The sequence below is a fragment of the Ambystoma mexicanum genome, chromosome 1q (genome assembly GCF_040938575.1).
Source record: "Ambystoma mexicanum isolate Mex_15411 chromosome 1q, UKY_AmexF1_1, whole genome shotgun sequence".
Classification (NCBI taxonomy): domain Eukaryota; kingdom Metazoa; phylum Chordata; class Amphibia; order Caudata; family Ambystomatidae; genus Ambystoma; species Ambystoma mexicanum.
In genome coordinates, this window is record NC_090922.1 from 440,279,418 (window position 1) to 440,285,700 (window position 6,283).

A 6,283-nucleotide genomic window follows, 5' to 3' on the forward strand; every position below is an offset into this window, starting at 1 on the left:
CATAAAGCATTATGCTTCAGTACACTAAGAAACATATGGTTATGATATCACTGTATTGTGACATTGCATGCAAGAATGGATCATCATATGTAGCAGTGTGTCAAGGCCCATGTTGCCATGGGAAGTGTATGAACCGAAATTCCCTCTTTATGTTGATCCGCCCTGTTACTTCAACAGGACTACAGAGCGAAATCTCATTCTGGGGGGACAGGGGCAAATAGGCGGGTAGAGGGATAGGGGAAAGCCAGGATAAAGGGGCAGAGAGAGAATATTGCACCAGAGAACATGTATTCTTCTAGTCGATGGCATCCACAGTCTTCAATGATTTTGGCACTTACCCCTTTTTCTTCTGATTCGACAAGTTACCTTCAGTGTTGTGTTGTACTGTTTTCAGTTGTTTCATGGACTTCATTACTTCTGCAGAAAACAGCCAGACGGCTCCGATTTTCATCTTCAGAAACTAGAGCTAAGTTTATAATGGCTTTGATTAGTGCATTGGCAAATACTGCTACCTGATCCTCTTCCTGTATCTCTTCAAAGTGCTTGCATAACTCAAGGGGAAAAACATTCCAAGTTCTTGTCTTTGCAGGTCTTTCACGTGGTGGTGTTGACCTCTTGTATGTGTGCGTGTGCGTGCGTGCTTGCTTGGGTGTATGCGTTTGGGGGGACACAATGGTCCAGCCCTATCTATGACCGTCCTGAGCCAGTCCCGGGAGCTGAGGCCCAGGGGCCATAGGAGCGGGGTGCCGGAGAGAGAGGGGTGCTGCAGGGCCAGGGGGCACTCGAGGCTGATAAATGCTGCAGGAAAAGATGATGGGCCTTGCGAGTAGAGGGGCCACACAGGGGGCTCAGGGTGGGAAACTTTACAGAGGGGGCTCTGAACCGAGTGGGGCCGCGTGTATAGGATCACTGCTTACATTCAGCAACATACAAGTTCGTTCTTGCTGCTTTGTGTTTACCAACGTCAGGGTATTTGCTCCCTACAAGAAGTCTGACTCTGTTAGCACCTGAATGTGACCTGGCATGGAACGTCATATATCTGTGCACTGGCAGTGACGAATTCCACTTCCGTTCATATATATGCAGTGCTTTGAAAGGGCACATTTCACAGATCACAGTCCGTTTTAGGATGCAGCCCGGAGTTCGCCACTTCTAGGCCTCCTTCAAGTTGCACCCTAATTAATACCATGTCCCCCGACCAACGGGGACCTTGGTTTCATGTGCCGGTGACAAAAAAGCAACACGTGCATTGATGTTTTCCATGTACAGTAGCTTTATCATGGGCACACGGTGTCCTATCGAAAATGGTTTCACATGATGTGACCTTAAATGTGCCAGAAAACCCAGCATCGCTTGCAAAGTAAATAGGGTGATGCAGATGCGCTTAGAACACAACACACATCCATTGCAAAGACGGACAATCTCTGAATTAGTGCAGATGTTGGGCTCACTCATGGGCGCTCCTACCGGATTGCCATCATTCCCCCAGTGCCCCAGGTACCTGCTGTGAGCTCTGGGAAAGGAAGCTGTCTCGGCTCGCCACTGCTCTGCAGGCTCTCTTCGGGGGCGGTCACTGCATTGTAGTCTCTGGGCTCGGGGAGCGATACGTGGAGTCAGTCCTGCCTGCGCTGGTGCTGCGGCCCAGCCCTGCCAGGGCAGGCTGCAGGCGCGGTCGCGATAGCAGCACATGACGACCCAACAGCAACCATCTCCCCCGCCCCGCACAGACTACTGCACACTCACCCTCAGTGCTTAAAGTGGGCCGGGGCCTGCCGGGGCCGGGCCCCGGCAGTCTCCAAAAAGTGAGACTGAGCCGGGGCCCTGCCGGGGCCTCCCGATCCCACCAAGCCACGGCGGGTGCATCTCCCACCACGGACGCGACGGGAGATGAGCCGCCGACCGCCCATCAAGAGGTCAGGCATGGCAGAGTCAGGCAAGCCTGTGACTGACAGACTTGCCAGCCAGTCACAGCTTGAGTGACGCTGTGACTGGCTGACACTTCTGCCAGTCACAGCTGCCTGCTGCAGTGCTGCCGGAAGAGCACCTTGGAAACTAACTTCCTCTGGCAACCCCTCGCGAGGGTTAACAGAGGAAGTTAGAGTCCGGGAGGGTTTGACATATCTTACCTGCTTTGCCACTGGATTCTGCGACGACGACCACCATCCGAGGCACGCACGCACGCATTTTCTTTCATTTATTTTCCTTTTTAACAAACAGCAGAAAATTTGGAACGGAGAAAATAAATGAAAGAAAATGCGTGCGAGCATTTATTTTCTTTGTTCCAAACTTTCTACTGTTTGTTCCCTCGGATGCGAGAAGGATCGCATACTTGCCAACATTCTGTGACCAAAAAGATGTGTACGATTTTTCAAGTTTCAAAAATAATAATTCCCATAACAATGACATCACGGGGAAATACAAAACATGCAAACAGCACAACATAGAAAGATGTTGAAATGTAAAAATTGAATAATTGTGAATGGTAACCTAACACCAAATTGTCAGCAGATGCTTGTGATGGTGTTACACTCTGCCACTTGCTTTCACTGATGGTTCACCTAAGAGTTGTCCCGGCAAGAGTGCTGGTCAGAGTCAAGTAGCGGTCAGTTCAGTGGATTGGTCTGAGTCCAATTAAAGTAATCAACTACCAGTCCACTGTATAGACAGACTAATGTGTTGCATGCTTTGTCCTGAAGCCTGCCTTAGAGTCACAAAAATTACATGCCACCACTGTAAAAAGCAGTAGGATCTGTCACTGAAGTCTGTAGGCGGTAGGCCCGGCCCACTAATTAGACCACGCCCATCATGTCTTAGGCCACGCCCCCAAATGAGGGCCCCCCCTCAGTTTCTTACCCCACTTAAAGCACTGCTCGCCCTCACTACTCTGTGTTTTTAGGCCAGGAGACACACTGGAGAGCTCGCTCCAACTACACCGACGACATGTGCAGCCACGAGGACAGGAAAACACGTGTGATGCCTGTGAGTGGACAAAATGGAGGAACAGAACCCTGCGCACACGGCACCATGTGCATCATAGCTGTGGCCAGGCCCCGGGCCCATGCAGGCTGCATTCCAATTGGAGGTATGCAAGAGGTTGCAAGAGATTGACAGTGGTCGCATGCCAATCAGCAGAGGTCGCTGAATGACGTCCCTGTGGTGGTCGCCTTCCCTTCTATCCATTCACCTCTAAAGTGGGGGTGTTTGGAGGGAGGTGATCATAGAAGGAAGGAGAAGTCACCTCCTTCCACAGGGCACTGACGCATACACTTCCTTGGGATACCAGAGTCCCCCACAGGGTGCTTACCCAGCCCACATTCGTCTTTCCCTTACTCCTCTGGACGATCAAGGCACTTTGTTGTCACACCCATATCAGTAATTTTCAAGAAAATGGTGTCAGCTGAACTCAGTCAGGGCCATTTTCCATCGCTGACAATATAATGGAGAGCCCTGCTCTCCAGGGGAGTTCATAGGTCCAGAACATTTGCGGGGCTATGCTGACACTCGGGACTAGCTAACCCTTTAGTTGTAGCCTGAGATTCTATCAGGGACTACAACCAAAAGACCTTGGTCTGTAGCCTCCCTAGTGCTGCCGCTGCTTCTCTACCTACCCCCGGGCCTACACCCCTGCCTTCGCTGTTGCGTACAATGAGAAACACGCAAAACGGCACCTCATAAATATTGATGAGGCGGTGCCCTGTGGATAACTCATAGTGCGCCGTTCCGTTGCCCCAAGCCTTCTTAGTAAATCGGGCAGAGAGTCGCAGTTCTGCCTCTGCTGCTTTATCGACTTGTGCAAACACAGTGATGACCTGCCCTCATAGGTTCTGTGCTGAAATGGATTCCAGAACATTCCTCACGGATTATCCCAGCAGTCAGCTCACACTAAATACACACATTTGCTTTGCTGAGACACAGAAACCAACCCAGAGATGATTTCAACATCTGGTGCGACTGCAAACCACACAATTCTGATGCTGCTGATTGAAAATCCAGCTGGCGCAGTGCAGACTCACTGGTTACCTTGCTCACTTGGGGTTTGGCAAGAGCTGAAGCCCAGACGCCGCTTCCAGGATTATTTGCGAAAGTGCGTTTGTCTCTCAGTTATTTGTTTATCCAGTGAAGTGTATTCTATGGGTGTGGAGAGCAGTGTCATCACCGCAAAATGGAAACTGGGAACAGTATGATGAGGTGTGCACGCGAGGGTGCACAATAGCACTTTCAGCAGAAGTAGGGAAGATTCTCAAGCAAGAGTCTGTGCATTACTGGGCGGGCTCGGCCTGTGTGCTCTGAATAAAGGCGCTGCAAAGTCCCAGCTGTTCATGCTTCCTGCGCAGTCAGGCAACCATTAGGTAATATATTGCAGCTAGGTTGCACTCCCCATGTGAAGAACACTTTCTCAGGTGCTCATCACTACATGAAAATGTATGAAATATTTAATTGGAAATTGTTTTGTGAAGTTTCACGGGGTGCAGCGTGCAAAGTTTTACGTGTGTGGTCCCAAAGATGCATTTTGTAATGCAAATTCCCATAGGGATCTTTTTCTTTCTCCCACAGCATAAACCGCTAGACTGATGTGCACTAAAGTGGCACAATAAGCTGGTGGTTGGTTTTGACGAGATGACTTCTGGCCTGCGTGAGTACAAGGATGAGTAGAGGCTAACGTCCCACTCAGCCCTCACACTTCCACAAACCAAGAGCCAACACAATCATAAAGGTAAAACATGCACAGATGTACCTCATTTGCAATGTGTGGTCACTTGGGCCGAGGGAAGGCTATACTCCCAAGAGGAGTTTGACTGAGACAGGGGGAGGAAAGGCAATCAAAGTTCACTATGTTCAAAGGATATGTTCCGGAGGTTGCAAAAGGGATTAGGATGACCTCTACAGTCTCTAGGGCCCAAAGATACCTTTGCAAATGCCTTGGCTGTTCAACGGTGCTGAGCGACGGTTCTCGGCGTAGTTCGCAGGTTCTTTTTGGTTAGAGGATTCAGCAGTCGCGATGGACCAGTAGCAACCTGGTGTCGAGTCAGGATAGAATGCAAGATAGCTGCGGTCTCAAAGCATTGTCTCAAACAGTGCAGATTTGGCTGTCACCAGGTCCGGACGGCTGTTGAGGTTCGACGACGGCGAGCTGGTACCAGTCAGGACTCAGACTACAATGTAATACAGATAGAACAACTATCATATACCAGATGATAGTTGTATGCAATGGACGGAATTGAGGCCCGCGTAGGAGTACTACTTTATCTCTCAGCCTTATTTCAGATCAGAGAGTCTTGCGTCACATGTCAGCTATTTGTAGGAGAATGAGTTGGAAGGTACTGAACTGATTGATACTCCTCATTTTTATAGAGCATATTCCCTCTAAACCAGTGGTCTTCAAACCTTTCTATCCTAAATCCCCTGTGTGGAAATATTTTCAAGTCGATGTCCCACTACCCCGATGCATTGAGATTGTTGACAGCATAACAACCTTAGCTGCTATGGGTGGTATGTACACAGTACAATTTAGCAACAGACTTTCTCGCATCCTTATCATTTTTTTAAATTCATTGTCTTGTCTCCTTCTCTGTTAATCTCTTCTGTATCACAATTCTTCCCTACACGGTATCTCCCATCCTTAAACTCAGCTCTTTTCTCTCTTCTTTCTTTAGTGCACCTGTTCTGTCTCCCTTCTTCCTCTCTGGGCTTGATTGCCATTATCTTGTTCTGTCACCGTACAACTTGCAATATCCCTCTTCTTCTCATGCCCTCATGTCTTCTCTTTCTCCCCCTCCTACAGTTTCTGCTCTCTCTCTGCCCCCTACCAATTCTCAATGTTTTCCCCTTGCTTTCTGTCTCATGGTTTGTTTCCTATTCTGCTTGTCTCTTTTACGATTCTGTCTCTTCTCTTACTGTTCTATCTTAGGTTCTCATTTCCATGTGATCTCATCCCTCTAACACCCCCTTTAAGTTCTCTCTCCATTCTCTCTCTCTTCCTCTCCTCCTCTTTTACATGGCCTTTCCCCATAATCTGTATTCTCTCCTTTCCTGGTCCGGCACCCTGTCTCGCTCCTTCTCCTCCTATTCTGTCTCTCCTGCCCCCGGTTCCGTCTCACTCCTCTCACTCCTGCTCTTTCTCCCTCTTTCACTCCTGCTCTGTCGCCCTCCCTGCCCCTTCAATTCTGTCCAACTATTCCTATTCTGTCTAAACCTCTCCCTCCTATGTCTGTCTCCCCTTCTGTATGTGCCTCCTATTCTGTCCCTTATTCTGTTTCAGTTCATTCTCTCTTCCATGAAAGTA